The sequence below is a fragment of the Balaenoptera ricei genome, chromosome 21 (assembly GCF_028023285.1).
Source record: "Balaenoptera ricei isolate mBalRic1 chromosome 21, mBalRic1.hap2, whole genome shotgun sequence".
Taxonomy (NCBI): domain Eukaryota; kingdom Metazoa; phylum Chordata; class Mammalia; order Artiodactyla; family Balaenopteridae; genus Balaenoptera; species Balaenoptera ricei.
Genome location: NC_082659.1, coordinates 35,363,048 through 35,382,287, shown reverse-complemented (window position 1 = coordinate 35,382,287; position 19,240 = coordinate 35,363,048). Strand labels below are relative to the sequence as shown.

Genomic DNA, 19,240 nt, shown 5'->3' with positions numbered 1-19,240 from the left:
TTGTTGTTTGTTTTTTCTTGTCATCATTTTGAATATATTGTGCCTCTCCCTTCTGGCCTGCAAAGTTTCTGCTAAAAAGTCAGAGGATAGTCTTAGGGGAGTTCCTTTCTATATAATGAGTTGCTTTTTTTTTGCTGCTTTTAGGATTCTCTCTTTATCTTTAATTTTTGCTGTTTTAATTAACAATATGTCTTGGTGTGGACCTCTTTGGGTTCATCTTGTTTGGGACTCTCTGTGCTTCCTGGACCTGGATGTCTGTTTTCTTTCCCAGTTAGTGAATTTTTCAGCTATTATTTCTTCAAATAAATTCTCCGTCCCTTGGTCTCTCTTCTTCTGGGATCCGTATAACGTGAATGTTAGTATGCTTGAGTTGTCTCAGAGGTCTCTTAAACTGTCCTCATACTTATTCATTTATTTACTTATTTAGATTCTTTTTAAAAGTTATTTTATAGAAATATTGTTGATTTACAATGTTGTGTTAATTTCAGGTGTGCAGCAAAGTGATTCGGTTATTCATATACATGTAAATATATGTATTCTTTTTTTATATCCTCTTCCATTATAGGTTATTATAAGATATTGAGTATAGTTCCCAGTTCTATACAGTAGGTCCTTGTTGGTTATCTATCTTACATATAGTAGTGTGTATATTTTAATCCTGAACTCCTAATTTATTCCAAACTGTCCTCATTTTTAAAAATTCATTTTTTTCTGTTCAGCTAGATGATTTCCACTACTTTGTCTTCCAGATCACTTATCTGTTTCTTTGTATCATCTAATCTACTGTTGAGTCCTTCTAATGTATTTTAAATTTCAGTTACTTTATTCATCGTCTCTGTTTGGTTCTTCTTTATATTTTTTAACTGTGTTAAGTTTCTCACTGGGTTCATCCATTCTTTTCCCAAGTTCATTGAGCATCTTTATGGTCATTACTTTGAACTTTATTGGGTGGACTGTTTATCTCCACTTCATTTAGTTCTTTTTCTGAGGTTTTGGCTTGTTCCTTTGTTTGGAACATATTCCTCTGTTTCCTTATTTTCCCTAATTCTCTGTATTTATTTCTATGTATTATTTTAGGTTGGTCACATTTCCCTGTTGGAGAAGTGGCCTTATGTAGGAGATGTCCTGTGGGGCCCAGCAGCGCAGTGCCCTCACCAGAGCTATATGCTCTGGGGTGCCCCTGTGTTCGCTGTGTGGGCCCTTCTGTTGTGGTGAGGCCAACTTCTCTGGGTGTGGCTGGTGAATAAGACTACCTCTGGCCTGGTTGGCTGCCAGGCCCTGCCCTGCCTCGTGCAGTGGCTGGTTGCTCGCTGGTGTGGGGCCAGGTCTCCCTGGCTGCATGGCCTGGGTGGTGGGGCTGGAAGTGGTGCCAGCCCGCTGGTGGGCAGGCAAGCCCCTGGCAGTAATAGGCTAGAGGGAGGGCTCCAAAATGGTGCTCGCCAGCACCAGTGCCCAGGTGGCAGAAAGAGCCCTCAAAATGGCTCCTGCCAGTGTCTATGTCCCTGGGGCGGTGGTGGTGGGGGAGTCCCAGTTGCCTCCTGCCTCTCTCAGAGGCTTTCCAAGATCAGCAAGAGGGTCTCACTCAGGCTTCTTTCAAATTACTGCTTCTGCCCTGCTTCCCAGAGCATGTGAGATTCTGTGTGCCCTTTAAGAGTGGAACTCTATTTCCCACAGCCCTCACGTTCTCCCATATACAAGCCCTGCTGGCCTTCAAAGCCAGACATTCTGGGAGCTCGTCTTGCCAGTGCAGGACCCCTGGGCTGAGGAGCCCAGTGTGGGGCTCGGACCCCTCACTCCTTGGGGAGATTGTGGTTATCGTGTAGTTTGTGGGTGGCCCACCTGGGGGTATGGGTCTTGACTGCACCACATCTCCGTCCCCCACCCATCTCATGGTTCCTTCTTTATATCTTTAGCAGTGGAAAATCTTTTCTGTTGGTCTTTAGGTTGTCCTCATCAATAATTGCTCTGTAAATAGTTGTAATTTTGGTGTGTCCATGGGAGGAGGTGAGCTAAGGGCCTTCCTACGCCACCATCTTGGCCACACCTCCCAAGTCAATGTTTTAGTGTTTTTGAAGTGAAAAAGATTGTTAGTGTGTACAGGGGAACATGGTGGGCTCTGATTGAGGGGCCGTCCTCCTTTTCCTTGGGCCTTCCCTTAGCACTGTCCTTTGGGAACAGAATGCCTCTGGGAAAGAGTGAAGGGATTTGCTAGGTGCGGGTGCTCAAAGAGATGGAGGAAGCTTTGTACCGGAAATGTGTTTGGTGTCATGGAAAAGTTTTGACCCAAGTTACAAAATGCAAGGTGTATTACCCCAAAGAGGACTGGCAAAATCACCAAGCTGGAAGGAGTCTTAGAAATTGATTAGTCCAAACCCTTGATTTTACTAAAGAGGAGACAGACTCCAGGAAGAGAAATGGCTTGCCCAAGTTTATAGTCATCCCTGAGGACATGGCGAAAACCAAATCTGTTGATTTCCGGGTATTACTTTTCCTGCTCCCCCTGCTGCAGTTCCCCTGCCTTCCACCACCGCCTCATTACTGACCTTTTCTGTGCTACCACGATTAGACTTCAGACTTAGAAATGTAGCAGTTTAATGCACAGAGTTTCTTTAAGCCATCAGAGGTGTGAATCAGCAAATTGTGACCCACAGCACTGGTCCAGGATCCTGTTTGTCTAGCAGAGGGAGAGAAGTTTAATTTCAGGAGCTCAACCTGGGTTCATATCCCAGCTCCGCCACTGGGCTGGTGAAGGACGTGAGCTTCTCTGAACTTCGGTATCCTCATCATAGTAGGTAGTACCCAACTCTTAGACTCCTTAGGCGAGGATAAAATGGCTCAATGTTAGCCATTGTTATTGAGGCTCTGAGGGTAGTTAGAACTATTTCTGTGAAAAATCCTAAGGAAATAAAAAAATTCTCTCTATATAATATAGCAACAATCAGAAATCTTTCTTTGGTAGTCTTTTATGGGTCTAGTGTAGCCTATTTTTTTCTGTAGCTTTTCATCCAACAGGTATCTCAATTGCCTCAAAATATAACTACTCCTAATCTTTAAAATTTTTTCCCTATTTTTGTCTCTCTACTCAATAATTTTTATAGCTTTATTGAGGTATAATTGATATATAATAAACTCACATATTTAAAGTATACAATTTGATTAGTTTTGATATACACATGAAACCACCCCCCAAATCAAGATAATGAACATATATACATCATCAGGAAAGTTTTCTTCTGCCCCTTGGTAATCCCACCATCCTACCCCTCCTGCTCCCTCCTGGCCCCTCCCAACGCTCCACACCCGTCCCCAGGCAAATGCTGATCTGCTAGAATTTTATATTATGCAATCATGCAGTATGTTTACTATTTGTTTGGCTTCTTTTACTCAGCATCATTATCATCCTGTTGATATGTGTACCAATAGTTCATTCCTTGTTACTGCTGATTACTCCAATAATATTTTCTTTGTTTACTCTTTACCCCTGTCTTGCTTAACTGGCCATGGTATGGAATGAAAACATATTTTAATGATTTTTTTTTAAAGGATATTTATTTTACTTTTTTTTTTTTTAAAGGAATTCCTTTATTTTTATTATTTATTTATTTATTTATTTATTTTTGGCTGTGTTGGGTCTTCATTTCTGTGCGAGGGCTTTCTCTAGTTGTGGCATGCGGGGGCCACTCTTCGTCGCAGTGTGCAGGCCTCTCATTATCGCGGCCTCTCTTGTTGCAGAGCACAGGCTCCAGACGCGCAGGCTCAGTAGTTGTGGCTCACGGGCCCAGTTGCTCCGCGGCATGTGGGATCTTCCCAGGCCAGGGCTCGAACCCATGTCCCCTGCATTGGCAGGCAGACCCTCAACCACTGCGCCACCAGGGAAGCCCTTAATGATTTTTAAATATTCCTTGATTAAATATCTGTGTTTCTCTTTCTTAGTTTTCATTTTGTTGTTATCCAGTATACTTAGTAAATAGTATATAGGAATTGTACGTTCCCTGAGAGCAACATCCATTATATTCTGTATGCATATTTAAAAAAATTGATATCCATGAGCAATATGACTATTTATTTATTTGAACACTGAGATGAAAATTTTCTCCTGTCTTGTTGGCTCTCACTACAAAAAAAGCATCCTTCCATTGGCTTGACTCAATAAATTGATTGAATAAATTCAATTATATGAATATTTACACATAGTTTTCATTTTTATGGTGAAATATTTCTTCTGCTAATGTTATAGTCTTTTTTTGAAAATGTGGACAGTATGTTCTCAATTCCCTTGCAGCTGGAGCATAACATGAAATAAACTAAAAAAAATTGATACAGCAAAAGTAATACATTTGCAAGATAATAAGAGGTCATTTGGGCAGCAAGTCCATTTTTGTAATGACTTTATACCAACATCATAGTATCTCTCAACTGTTGACATTTCTGCATCTGGGAAGGGAGAAGATAAAAATTACCATTCAAAACACCCGTTCAAGTTTGGCGAAAGGTTTAATTTCTTCATCTATCACAGTGTAACGAGCCCTATGAACACTATAGATCAAACCTCAGTGCCAGAAGTGCAGAGACTTGGCAGTGGCGAGGGCAGAGTTTAGCCATAAGGAATCATAAAGAAAGCCAGAGAAAAGAAACTTCACCCATCCTGCACCTTAGACTTGTGTTCTGGGCGGCTGTCCTAGGAAGCCTGGGAATGCGCTCATTTAAAAACTGAGCCCATAAATGGAGTTGTATATACTGACCTTAAAGATGCCAAAAGGATTCTAGGAGCAGATAAATTTTTATGGAACACGGTAAAAAGTAAGTCAGTTACTTTCTGTGCTGGAAGGTTAACTTGGAGATGATCTGGTCCAGACTTTTATTTTGCTGGTGACCAGCCCAAGGTCACACAATAACTTAATGGCAGAACTGGGACTAGGTCTGGGGTTTCTGAACCACACACTCATGCCCTCTCTGTGTTGCTGCTTCTGTTGTGTTGGGGCTGGTTTGTTGGTGTGTATGGTGCTGGAATGTGTCATTCGTTCTCTCTGAGCTGCTCTGTGTAGGGGTCCCTGTTCCCTGGGGCACCTCAACCTGACGGGCTCTTCTTCCTGAGCATTCTGTCTTTGGGGGGTGGGTGTACTTTGGTGAATGGGGGGTTGTGCTTCTGGCTCTTATCAGTTATGTGAGATGTGATGTTTGGTTAATGGACAAACCCATGATTTTGATCGTCAAATTACTCATTATCAACTAGTCTGGTAGAATCTTTATACTCAGGAAGGCCACAACTTTAAGTCTTGCAAGAGCTTGTGCTTTTTAAAGTTCCCTTCCTTCCCCTTCACATCGAAGTCTAGATGCTGTCCTGCCTCATCTTCCTCTGTCTGTGTTGCTTGTTCCTCTCTGCAGTGTATCCTTTCCACAGATGGAATCCTAGTGGGGAGGGGAGCCAGCCGATAAAGACCATCCTCCTTCACTGAGAACCATGGCCTGGTCCAACCCCTTATTTACAGATCTGGAAACACAGGCTAAGAAGTTATGGACTTGTATGCAATCTCACAGCAACAGATTTAAGATGATGGTTTAGCTCAGGCCACTGTAACAAAACACCACAGGCTGGGAGTCTTATCAGCAACAGGCACTTGTTCCTCACAGTTCTGGAGGCTGGAAGTCCAAGATCACAGTGTCAGCATGGTCTGGTTCTGGTGAGGGCCCTCTTCCAGGCTGCGGACAGCTGACTTCTCACTGTGTCCTCATGTGGCAAAAAAAGAGCAGGCTAGCTCTCTCGCGGTGTCTCATGAGGGCACTAATCCCACTCAAGAGGGCTGCACCCTCATGACCTAACTACCTCCCAAAGACCCCACATCCAAATACCAACATACTGGGATTAAAATTTCAAATATGAAGTTTGGGGGAGCAGAAATATTCCATAACAGATGAAAACCTGAATCTCTTGCTCTGCTCAGGGTTTAAGTGCAGCAGGTCTCCCTCATTAGCATCTGTGATGTTGTCTAGCATGTGCCAGCAGCTGTAGCATCTCATAGGGGCAGGGCTGGCCTTGGAGGAGTTTCCTGGGAGAGGCCGTTGAGTGTAACTGCAGACTGTGCTGCGGAAGAGCTCTCTTTTGTGAAGGAGCATCAACTATCTGTCTGTATCCCAGCTGATTTAGGAGAAAGATTGTGTTATTGGTCTTACGATCAACGGCAAACAGAGCGCTTTAGTTTCTTTCCGAGTGATTAGATGTAACCCCCATTCTCTCCAGTCCTAGCCCATTTTTTCTGATGCTTTAACGGCATATTAGTTGCGTCTCTATTTAGCATGTGAGTCATTTCATTCTCTCTCGTATTGGTGGTTTACATGTTGATTGTGTGGAGATGGCTCACACAGGGGCCTCACAAGGACCCCAAGGCCTAGGGTAGGAGGCACTTGGTAAATCCTTGGAGCATAAGGAAATCTACTTGATACCTTTAAGGTAATATTAGACCCACGCATTTTAAAAGAGACTTCAAATAATTTAGCATCATAATTCTGTTCATCATCTTGGTAGTTCTGGTCAAAGTATCTGTGCTTATCCTCACTTATCAGAGTGAGAATCTGAAGTGAAGAAAGTGAGGGTGGCCGACTTCACGGGCAGGATTAGGAATAAGAAAGGGGCAACTTCTCATTCAGTCCGCGTCTGTACACACAAGACCAGAACAGAGACCCGGTTTTTCATTTCACAGAAGAATAGAAGACAACATTTGGGGGGAAGAACTCATGACTTTTAAAGTCTGTTGAGTCCTAAAACATATTGTTTTCAGTAAAATTATTTAATGTGGAAGGAATCTTGTCAAGCCTATAATCACATGCCACTTGTAACATGTAGCATGCAAGGGCACTTGCTTTTCTGAAACATACTCTCGAGAAAGATAATTTTAGAAGTTGGCTGCGCAGTTCCCGACCCTAAGCCTGCTATGTCTCCCAGTGCTGCTACCCAGGGGACTCCGTTGATTTATACAAGTGAAAACACTACCATCAAGATTTTAAAACATGTATATTACTATCCACATTTGCACAAAGAAAATCCCACCAGGCAGACTGAGTTGGCTGACACGTTTCTAGTCTTTCGGTGCTTTTGTTTGTTATTTTAGGCACACTGATGATGAAAGGGCTTTTTCGTCTTCCCGTCTTACTTTTCACATTTCAGGAATCAATGTGTCCGACACAGATGTGGTTTAGATGGATTAAAGATTTAGATTTACATTTATGAATATGAGGAAGCCTTGGAACTTAACCTACACAGATGGGTATAGTCACACCATTGGACCAATTGTGCCTTTGAAGTTCTTTGCGAGTGCTGTTGACTTTCGCTTATTCATTGTATGTTGAATAGCACGGCTTCCTAGATTGTTAAAATAGTATTGATCTCAGTGTGCTCATTTTCAACTACTCTTTTCCATAGTTGATTTTTGGCGGGCTTCTTTGGCATGATTAAAAGCTGACTTATTTATGGAATGCTGCTAATTGACGGATGTCAAACTCTATTACTGTGGCTGTGGGGTGAGGCAGGCTTCCCAACCTTTAGAATCCCAACTGGGAGATTTCCAAAACCGAGTGTGTGATTTTCCCATGGACGCTCTCCCAGCCACTCTCAGGCACATCCTGCCTTCTCCTGCTCACTCTTTACCATAACTAGAACTCGGGAAGCCACAGAAGCCCCTCTGTAATCCACAGAAGCCCCTCTGTAATCCTCACTCTCTAGGCCAAACTATCGAGAACAGCAGGGCATCAGATGACAGGAGAGGAGCCCTCAGACCTGGATTTAGCCTGAGGGATGTTGACGAGAACTATTTTCTGAATTGGACAAAGCAAGGTACTGTCTCTACTCTGTACCTGCAGTTGCTTCCCTGGATTTAGCTTTTATTTTTAGCACATTGTTATTGTCTATTTCTTTGATACTCAGGAAGGCTTGTCCAAGAGTGGTATTGTCACTGTGATTTCTTATGAAGGATGAGGGATTCAGGAGTCTGGGGAGGGTCTTTGTTCCCAGTACCTCACTGGCAGCTTTTGGATGCTGGCAGCATATCTGCCAGGTTACCACTGGCGGCAGCCACCCACCTGTTGGAGAACCACCTGTGAGGACTAGCGCTTGCAGACAAGGCCATGTTACATCCTAGAAGTAAAGGCTTGCATTTCTTTCTCTTTTTCGAGCTTTGGTTTTGAAGTCAGAAAAATCCTGGCTTTACCACGTACCAGTTGGGGAGGTTTCTTAACACCTTTGAGCCTCATTTTCCCCATTTGTAAAATGGGGATGTTAATGCAGACATCCATGGCATCGCTGTGGGGATGGGAGGAGCTCACACGCAGAGCCGCTCGCTCAGTGTGAGGCGTGTGGTAGGTGTGTGGGTGATGACACTTCCCTTCCTCCTAACAGGGTATGTTAGCTGGACACACCCACCTGTCCTTTGCATACTTGTGGTTCACCTCCAGTAATTTTCCATGATGCTAATTCCCGTCCCACCCTGATCTCTAGGGAGTCTTGCCAGTGGTTCTGCCTTCCTGTCTCTTTCCTTTTCCATCACCAGCTAGAGATGACTGCCTTCTCAGGGCACATGATGTTTGGAACTGCTAAGGAGACAATGTACTTCCCAGAGCCAAGGATCTGAGTGTTAATGAGTTCTTTACTAGGAAAAGAGGAGGCGCTGGGTTGTCCTGTGGCTCTTAATTAACCTGCAGTTTGGCATCGCCAGGACCAGGCACTGAGGGGCCGGATGAATGGGGCCTCTGTGTGTAGATGAAAACACTGAGCGTTTCTCTCCAAGTTGCTGGAGTGAGAAGAACAAATTAGATTATTAATGATCATGTGGTAGTATGAGCCGACAGTCTATTTAGTTTCACTGTTGAAACAAATGTGGTTTTGAATGATGTGGGCTTTTCCTCTTTTTATTTATTTGGCAAAGAATATTCATTACGGATATCAATAAAGACCACGTCGGTGATTCAGCCTCCAAAGCTGCCCCCTGCATGCTAAAAGGCAGAAAAGGACATTTAAGTGGTTGAGAATGAGAAGAGAGCCTGGAAGCCAAATTATGAACTCATTTCAACTCCTGGCCCGCAGACTCTGGAGGGTAACATTATTTGTTGTCAAGGAAGGAAACGACTCAGATTCGGGTCCAAGTGATTATTCGATCTTGGCATTGCTGCCGTTCTGCCAACTGCAGTTCCATTTCGACACAGATTAATTCGCCAGGCAGGGACGGAAGTGGCTTTTAGGAGAGGCATTGCCGCGGGGCCCCGGCTGGCTGGCCCACTCGCAGGAAAGTGGTGAGAGTGTGTGCACACGGATGGCCTCCCAACTTCTACAGCGACGCACCTCACACTTGTACTGACTTAGTGCCAATGCCGCAGAGAGAGCCTTCAAACTTAACGGGAGGGAGGAACAAGCATGTGACAGCCCCGCTCTAGCACCAGGAGGCCAACGCCGCCAAGCAGGGGGACTAGTTAGTGGTCTCAGACCTGAGCAGCTTATCAGTCTTTTCTTTGTCCTCGTATAACCACCCTGGGCCTTTTTTAATTCCTGCGTGTGAAAAGGGAACCATATAGTTTTTTTTTTTTTTTTTTTGCTATGACTTGAATTATAAAGACAAATGAGATGAAATCACAAACTCGGGAAAGACGACTCTGCGTGAATGAGTTGAAGGTAGCATTATTAACATCTACTTAACAGGGAGGCTCAGTCCTCTCCAGAGTATTTTCCTTGCCTTCGCTTCCCGGGTGTTTTGCTCGTACCTCTTCCCCATCCGCGTTGATCTCCGTGGACCCAGGGGCGGCTCGGTGGGTTTCTGCAAGGCGGGGCGCGGGGGCGCGGGGCCGGGGCGGGGCAGGTACCGAGGGCGGTGTGCGCCCCCGGGATCGGTGCGCGGGGGCGTCCGCGGGGGCGCGCGTCCCGGGGAGCTGGGCTCTCCAACTTCCCGGGGATTTGCTGTTTCGTAACATTTCAGTTCCTACGACCATTAAAAAAAAAAAAGTGCCGGCGCCGTGCGCCGTCCCCTGACCCCACCTGAGCTGCGGCTTCCCAGCGGAGGCAGCGCCCAGGCCCCAGCGGGCGGCGGGCACCCTGCTTCGCTGCGAGGTTTGCTTTTTGGGGTCTTTTCCGAGCATGTGACTCTGCTTTGCTTTTACACACACTTCTACGTGGCTCTCAGCATTTGTTTTAAACCTTGATTATCTGTGTGTGTGTGTGTGTGTGTGTGTTTTAACAAATATTTTGCATTTTACTCATTAAGATAGAAAGGGGAAAATACCATCCTGCTTTTTGGGGCAGGACTTTGGATGGATTGTATTTTATCTCCTAAATGATTTAAAATTTCGTAATTTAAGACATGGAAATTCACAAGGGCGACTCCTATTTTTATTTTATTTTATTTTTTGTATTTTAGATTCCTTTCCATTTCAAGGAGAGAAGTCAAGATATTATTACCCGGTGAAAAAATGATGTAGTTTCATCGTAACCTTCTTTTCCTATACTTCCAGGTAAGTGAGTCTGTTAATCATGAATTACTTAAGAAATGAACCTCTGTATGATCTGAGTTTATTCAGTATTGTGGCTATGTTTGAAATGTGCTAAATTTCATTTTACTTTCCATTAATAACAAATTACTATTTTAAGATATGGGTACTTTTTCAACGTAATACAATTACTTGGCTGCTTTGGAAAAGCATTTTCTTTACTTGTAAAGCCTGTAATCGACATTTAACTTTGCCAACTTCCTCAGAATTTGTCTCTTCACAGAGTGGCAAATGCCTGAAACCAGTAATGTAAACAGTTAGAAGAACTGCATAATTCTTTTAAAAAAAAGTTCACTTAAATAGGAACATTTGTTCTTTTGGAAGTTGTGACAAAATGTTAAGCTTTCTCAAATATTTAACTCATAATCAAAAGGGCATCGTAATTTTCACCATGCTACAAAATAATTATTTAAATAAGATGTTTAGGAAATTGAAGGGGAACATCTTAGGGGAATACTTTCTAGAATTTTTGGAGAATAGTAGTACCCTGATGGATTGTACGGTTGATTTCAGACTGGGGACGCATGTAAATCTCGGGAACGTTGTTTTAGTTCAGCTGTTGTAACCAGTAATTTTGAATTTCTCGGCAATGTTATTTTATTACATCTGGCAATACTAAACTTTGAAAAAAACAAGAACCTCAGGGACATCATTAGTTGAAATGGAACAGCATGAGATGAGATGGGAAGTCGTATATGTGGTTCTTACCTTCAGCAGAGCAAAAGCCCTTTTTTAGTTTTCTCTGGACATGATTCTGGAGCCATAAAAATGAAAATAGGTAAGCTGTGCTCAGCCTTTGCATATCTTCAGGAAAACCCCTTCACCCTTCTCCTTCATTTAACAAACTTGTATAGAGGTTTTTGTTCATGATTTTGTGTTTTTTGTTTTTACTTTTGTTACACTGATTAAGATAAAAGAGTGAAAGTCAAAACACAGGATGCGATTTTGGGTTAATGAACCACTTTGTACTCAAACAGTAGAGAATGAGGAGTTAAAGGCACTGTATCTGAGTCACCAGTAACGAAAAATAAAACCAACCCTGGCCAAAGTTAATAATCAAACAAAAATAGCTAAAGAATAATTCTTCACAAGTGCTTTTCTGAGTGGAAAGTCGAGTGGCTAAGAGGCCTAAGTGACTCAAGGCCAGCTTAAGGGTCATAATGGAATTCTTCTAATCTGAGGTCTTGCGATGTTTAATGTTTTTGAGAGTTACTTGGATGATGTAGAAGAGAGCAGTTCATTACAACTCCATGATATTAAAGCCTTGAGGTAATAGTAGAAAAGAGCCAAAGTCAACTGTACAAAAGAGAGGAGTAATCAGAAGCCGATTAAGATGTTTATCCTCCAGGACGCAGCGGTGAGGGCGGCGGAGCTGGGTTTTGGCGGCGGCCTGTGGGCTGTGCATCCCGCTGCAGAGACTGGATATTGTCGAGGAGTCAGGCTCCAGCGGGGCAGTACGAGCTTGGGAAAGCCTTCGGTTTTCCAGGAACTGCTCCTTATAGACTGAGTCCTTTATAGACGCAGGGCCTTGAACGGCCCTCGGTAGCGGAGCTTCACCAGACCTGCGGGGAGCAGCGGTGTCAACTGGGGAAAGAGTGTCTGGGGCGTTGGTCGGCAGGTGTGCCACCCCCGTGCACGGTGCTCATGGAGTCCCCGCCGGGAGAGGTGACTGATGCAGATGTTCACCAGCCCGAGGCCTTGCCAGGCTTGCCGGGGGTCTCCTGGGGTCCCCCGCGTTCCCCCCGGAGCCTGTGCTGCTGCTGCCGGTCCTTCTCAGTGAAGCGCTGCCCTCCGTGTTTGTGCCCCACTCCGCGCCCCGTGTCTCCACACTCTCCTTCCCACCAGCAGCTCTTCCTTCCTGGCCACCCCCCAGGGGACGTTGACTGGTCCTTCAGCAGCAACCCTCCTGTGGGGCTTCCAGCACTCAGAAGCAGGGCCTGGCGCCTGGAGGCACCGAAGGAAGCAATGGATGGGTGAGCGGGTGCGTGGGAAAGGGAATAAGCGGGGACCCGGCCCTGCAGGAGCCACCGGCCCCTGACCCTCACACCCTCCCGGGCTGGTGCCCGTCACTGCCCCGTCATCACTGTTCCACGACGGCCTCCCGGGGGCCCCACCCCTGCCCCCCCCCCAGCAGGCCGCAGACCCGTCTGTTCTCACCTCTGTGATCCGCTTAGTTCCTCACCTGGCGTCTGAGGGGTACAAACTCTGTCTGTGGACGGATAACCCCGTCGTTCTCTGCAGCTCTGCAAGCCCGTGACGTGCGTCTACCAGCTCACGTAAAATGGTAGCTGATTCCGTTTTATGTTGGAACGAAGCATGTATTATAAGTAAATACTAATATAAAGCTATAATGGAGACACTTGGCAAGTTGCGCATTTTTGCAAAACTAGAGAATTCAGTAGAGCAGTTTGTGTTTTATAAAGCAGCCTTCTTTGGGACCTGTTTTAGACTCTCAAAATCTTTCCATTTAATGGAATGAGACGTAAAGTCTGTAGGCTTTTCATGAGTGTCAGCGTTTGCTGCTGCAATTTTAATTTATCCTCCTGAGCACAGTTTGCTTTCCGCAGATGAGGCTTCTCCGGGCCACACCAGGAGGGTCATGCTGGCACCAGCGTGGGTGTCCACTGGTGCACGCCTGCCAGTGGGCCGCCATCTCTCCCTGTTGATCGACACTTCCTTAGGCCTGGCTTTTGTCTTTTCTGCCCTGTTCCGGGGCTCTGCTCGTTGAGAGGCCGCTTCCATCCCGTTGGTTTCTTGCTTCAGCCTCTTAACGCCCACGTCTTGTCCTGGTGGCCCCTCCCCTCCCTGCCTCCTCTGTCCTTTGCCCTCCAGACTGCGTTTCTTCTCTGGACTCAGCCCTGGAAAGCCTTTCCCGAGCCTTTGCCTGGCCTGGGGCTGGGCCTCTGTGCCCCACTGCCACCTCCCACCTTATTTCTCCATTGCTTACAGTTGTTTACCTGCTAGATGTCTGTCCTTTGGCTGCCATTATCCTCAAAGGGAGCACCGTCTCTACATTCGCAGCCTCTAGCGTGTTTGTTCATATTCACAAACAAATGTTGGGATGAATTTCCGGTTGTGAGTTTCGGTCTCAGTGTTATTGCTCCTCTCACTGTAGTTTGATAAGGCATCTTAACTCTCAGTTTAGTACCTAGGAAGTCAGATTATGGAGATGCGTGTGACCCGACACGCATCTCTCCAGCATCCGACACTCTGACCACTGCCCTTGAAACTCTCGCTCCCTTGGCTTATGTACGGTGACAATGAACTCTCCCTGGTTTTCTCCCTCTTTCTGTGGCTGATCCCTGTGGCCCCCTTTCCGGTCTCTTGTTCCCAGCGTTCCATCCTCTCTGCCCTCTCATTCTGTATTATCCACACAGTTTCCCCTGCGCTAAATGGTGAACTTCTGCTGACTTCACATTTGTGTCCCCAGGTCACGCTGCCGTCTGGCACCACGGACTCTTGGCCATCTCTGCCACGTGTCCCGCCAGCACCCTGCACTCGTTACGTCCCCTCGGGCTCCCCCTCAGTCACCAGCCAGAGCCCCCCAAGGCATCCTGACTTCCTTACTGTCACTCAGGGTGCTCATGCGGTCCGTCGCGGGGTGCCTGCATCCCACCTACCCCTCTTCCTCGTGTGTTAGTCTGCACTTGGACTCCCCAGGCTGTCCTTACCTCGCCCCTTCACCTTCACCCCCACCCGCCCCCTGCGGCCACAGCGGCCCTTCTGAGGTACGTCATCTCTGCTCACGTTGCTCCTGTTCAGAGTCTCCCAGTGGCCTCCCAGCACCTCCAGGTGGCCTGCGCTCTGGTGCGCCAACCCTGAGGGCTCTCTGGCTTGACCTGGGGCCTTTGCTGGGTCCTCTCCCCAGGACACCCTTCCGGGCTCATTGGCCGGGCCGGTTCCTACTCGTTCTCCATGACTTGGCTCAGGCGGTCCCTTCTTCCAGGCCTCTCCCCTTGGGCTGACTTGCGGGTTAGCCTCCCGATTTTTGGCACTTACTAAGTGGTGTTATTCCATTTGATTTTCTTGCCTTTCTTTCCTGTTAACTAACCTGAGATGTCTGGAGGGTCCTGAGCCCCATTGGGACCACTTGACGCCTTTGGTGCCTGACATAGAGCACATGCTCAGCGGCATGAGCGGTTAGGTTAGGGGGTGAGTGTGGGCCGGCCGGGAGCGGCCCGCCTGCTCTTCTGACAAGGAGGGTGGCTGCGTGGACGCAGAGGACCCGAGCTGTCGAGGGATTCAACCCAGCGTCTTTCTTCTCCCTTCTTCTCCTGCTCTGTGCCTTCCCCTCTAGGAAGGGCTCTCATTCTTCCTGAGTAAAATCACGGGAGAAACATAAGACAAAGGAGGATATGAATGAAAGAAGATAATTAACTTAAAGAGTCAAAAGTGCATCAGAACAATAACTTCTTGTTTACCCTACCTACTGCCCCTCTCACTCCTGTTTCCAGGTGTTTTACTTTGGTTTGGGGAACATAAGTACATGGCCACCAGCCTGGCGACTTGCCAGCTGCATGTCTCCCTAAGATGTCTTTGTCCTAACGTGCGTTTCTTCCCGTTAGAAGCAGACTAAAGGTGTATCTAGGCATCCCCTTTCCTCTGAATTTCTTCTTCTTCAACTCAGGGCACAGGTGGCTCTCACCCTGGCCCTTCCGGTTGTTCGGCCGATTGGCGTTGAGGTCTACGTTTCCCTGTTTCTAGAGGCAAGGCAGTTGGCTTGACAAGGACCCTAGAACCAGGATTAGAGCCTCAGCTCCATCCCTTATTAATCCTGTGAGCTGGACAGCTTATGGAACCCCTCTGCCCTTCTCCTCTTCCAGAAAATGAAACGAATGGTACCTTTTGGAATTGTTGTGAGGATTGAGAAGTTCCTGGCACATAGTAGGGATGCAAGAAATTATCAATATTAACTAACAGGATGTAAATGTTTACATTATTCTAAAATGGAAAAAAAAAAATCTCTGGTCCCTGCTTCCTCCCTTTTCCTTTCCCAGCTTCCATAATTGAAAGAATTCACTTGTTTGTTGGTTAATTAATTAATTAAGCAAACATTGGCTTGGGTGTCGGCCACGAGTCCTCCACTGCTGGACGCTGGAGATTTGGTGGGATGGATGGTCCTTGCCCTCCAGGAGCCCATGGCGGGGTCCTTGAGCCACTGCACTGAGTCATCTGGGATGCTGGGGACCCACCCAGGATCCCAGGCTTCACTTGGAATCGGAATCTTTGGGGAGCTCGGGTGTCCTGGCTCTGCCCGCAGGAGGCTCAGAATAACGCCGACTTCACCTCCTCTTGGAGAACCTCTCCACCAGGGGCCCCCGAAGGAGGCGTGACCTTTGCTCCAGGCTGGCCGTCTCCAGTTTTTTCACTGTCCCTGCACCTCACTCCAGAGCCTCTAACAGGCTGATGACTGGAGAGCCTCTTTCGACGTGCTCTGCTGTCATCACACTTGGGTTATGGTGAACGTCCTGCCACCAAGACCACACACTTCTGATACGCACATTCTTTAGCTGTGGTGCATGTGTCATGTTTAGTTACTTAAGCAGTTGTTTTCTTATGCCCAAATGTGGTTCAGCACTTTACTGTTTGAAAATACGTTATTTGGAAATAATTTCAAATTATCGAAAAGTTGTAAACATAAGGATAGAACCATGAACATTGTGGTACATGACTCTTTTTGAATGATGGTTTTCTCGGGGTATATGCCCAGTAGTGGGATTGCTGGGTCGTATGGTAGTTCTATTTTTAGTTTTTTAAGGAACCTCTATACTGTCCTCCATAGTGGCTGTATCAATTTACATTCCCACCAACAGTGCAAGAGGGTTCCCTTTTCTCCTCACCCTCTCCAGCATTTATTATTTGTAGATTTTTTGATGATGGTCATTCTGACTGGTGTGAGGTGATACCTCATTGTAGTTTTGATTTCTCTAATGATTAGTGATGTTGAGTATCCTTTCATGTAGTGTCCATCGACAGATGAATGGATAAAGAAGATGTGGCACATGTATACAATGGAATATTACTCAGCCATAAAAAGAAATGAAATTGAGTTATTTGTAGTGAGGTGGATGGACCTAGAGTCTGTCATACAGAGTGAAGTAAGTCAGAAAGAGAAAAACAAATACTGTATGCTAACACATATATATGGAATCTAAAAAAAAAAAAAGTTCTGAAGAACCTAGGGGCAGGACAGGAATAAAGACGAAGAGGTAGAGAATGTACTTGAGGACACGGAGAGGGGGAAGGGTAAGCTGGGACGAAGTGAGAGAGTGGCATGGACATATATACACTACCAAATGTAAAATAGATAGCTAGTGGGAAGCAGCCGCATAGCACAGGGAGATCAGCTCAGTGCTTTGTGACCACCTAGAGGGGTGGGATAGGGAGGGTGGGAGGGAGACGCAAGAGGGAGGGGATATGGGGGTATATGTATAGGTATAGCTGATTCCCTTTGTTATAAAGCAGAAATTAACACACCATCGTAAAGCAATTATACCCCAATAAAGATGTTAAAAAAACCCAACAGAACCAAAAGTACATAAGGCCTTTACCCAGATCCACCTATTGTTAATATTTTGCACCATTTTTCATTTCTGCGTTCTCTTCCCCTCTCTCTCCTTCTCCCTATCTATATAGTATATATACACATAAAGATTATTGTACCTTAGGTTTTTTTCTGAACCATTTTAAGTTCATACATCATAGCCCTTATTCCTAAATAGTTCAGTGTGTATTTCCCAAGAATAAGCATGTTTTCTAATATAACAATGGTGCAGGCATCATTCAGTCAGTTTAACATTTATTCCAGTTTATCTTATTAGATAACAGACTGTCTGTACTCTGACTCTGTAAGTTCACTTATAATGTCCTTTATAGCATTTCCCTCTAGTACTAGGACCAGGCATTCCATTTAGCTGTTATGTCTGTATCTTCCTTAACTCTGAACCGTTTTCATAGTCTTTGTTTTGTGAAATGATGTTTTTGAAGAATACAGTCACTTTTCTTTTAGAGAATATTCATCTGGGGTCAGATGAGGGATCTCGTGGTTGGATTCACGCTGCGCATTCCTAGCAGGGATTCTGCCTAGGGATGTGTTCTTATCAGGTCCCCATCTGCCCCTCACTGGTGATGCTAATTTTGATGACCCAGGCAAGGTGATGATTCATTTCTTCACTATATGGTTGCTGTTTTTCTCCTTGTAACTAATGAGAAATACCTTACTTTCATCCCTTTTGTTTTGATACCTATGCGTCAACTCTTTGCCGGTAATGAAGTTAGCAGTCTTAAAGCCTACTTTGTACAATTCAGGTGCTTGGCTTATGCCGAGACTCCCGCCTGATCTTAATTTTATGGCAGCAGTTGGATGGATTGGAGATTGATGAATAAGAGGCCTGAAAAGGAACTCAAGTAACCGTCACTGATTTTTTACGGATGCTCTTATGGTGAATTATTTCGAAGAGCTCACACTCCTAAATTCATGATAAAAAATTGCGGTGACAGTGTGGAAATCCGTCTTTAGCTTGCAGGCTGTGCTTACTGTACATATTCAGTCATTCTGTCCTTCTGTGTTTGAACTCCAGAAACAAAGGTGGCAGTGGCCATACAACGTGGGGAGCTGGTGGTCCTGGCGGTCCTGGCTGTCCCACGGGGGCCACAGCAGCGATGCCGTCACCGTGACGCTTGAGGCGGCCACCCAGGAGTGGACCTCTTTTTCCAAAGATCTGCCCTTTGCAAAAGAAACTTTCCTGTTCCCTGCCCTGTTTTGGAGATTGACCGAGATGTTTAGGTCAGAGGTTTAACTGTCTCAGTTAACAGCGTCGCTAGTGTCCCATTCATTTTCCCAACACCCTTTGGCTAAGAAAATGGCTAACATTTTTTTTTTCCCACTAAGTAGTAACGTTCATTAGCTTGCGAGTATTTATGTCCTAAAAACTTAGTAGCTGTTTGAAAAAATAATACAATAAATTGAAAGAAAAATACTTGCTTTATCTCATTCTTAACCGCAGTTACTTAATAATGGGATGTGTCTCTCTCTAGGGTGCTGCACAGCCCCCCAAACCTTGGGGTCAGATTAGATGCTTCATCTTATGTAGCTGTTGCTTTTCATCACAGGAACTGCTCAAAATGTAGTTTCACAAAGATGTGATATCTTCAAAAGGAATGTAGCTCAGTCTAACGTTGAAAGTGTGAATTACCTGGAGCCAGTAGTTTGCATAATGTCCAACAGATGTCTAGTATCCAGTGCTTTGCTTGAAAGTTTAAAATATTCTGAAGCACAGCTCTGAGCTCCCTTGGGTGCCCCAGGGTGCCTCGGGACACAGGTGCGAACCATCTAGTTAGGTATAAGAATCTTTCTGGGGATGCTTTATAATCCTTCCGTAGCCGTTAGCCGCCCAAATATGTGCCTCCAGGGCAAGTTAGGGGTTGAATAACTGCAAGGAACAAGATTATAATTTCACAGCACACAGGCAGGAGGCAGAGATGACATTTCAACCTCGTTGGCAAAAGGTGAAAATTCCTTCTTTTATTTATGGTATGGCTCAGGTAGGAGGCCTGATCTCTGCCTTTTGGTCAGTACTGCTTTATACCCTGCTTACCATGGATAAGCAGATAGCCGTTTAACTACATTGTTTATTTGATGAGATTTTCTTACTTAACCTTTTTGGTTTGGTTCACATGTTATTCTCCCTACAAGCTGCTTATTTTCTATGGATTA

General features: G+C 45.5%; 1 protein-coding gene across 7 annotated transcripts in view; it reads left to right on the top strand.

Annotated features, from left to right (window-relative positions):
- CSGALNACT1 (chondroitin sulfate N-acetylgalactosaminyltransferase 1) overlaps window positions 1-19,240 on the top strand; it is a 336,764-nt gene that overhangs the window by 153,450 nt on the left and 164,074 nt on the right. For 2 of the 7 annotated variants that reach the window (XM_059909679.1, XM_059909684.1), the window contains exons 1-2: window positions 9,921-10,087; window positions 10,395-10,488. The gene's annotated coding sequence lies outside the window, so the exon portion shown is untranslated. Of the gene's footprint in view, window positions 1-9,256; window positions 9,656-9,767; window positions 9,790-9,920; window positions 10,088-10,394; window positions 10,489-11,772; window positions 11,794-19,240 lie in introns of those variants that run through there. The other 5 variants (XM_059909680.1, XM_059909681.1, XM_059909682.1 and 2 more) reach the window with 4 other exon arrangements.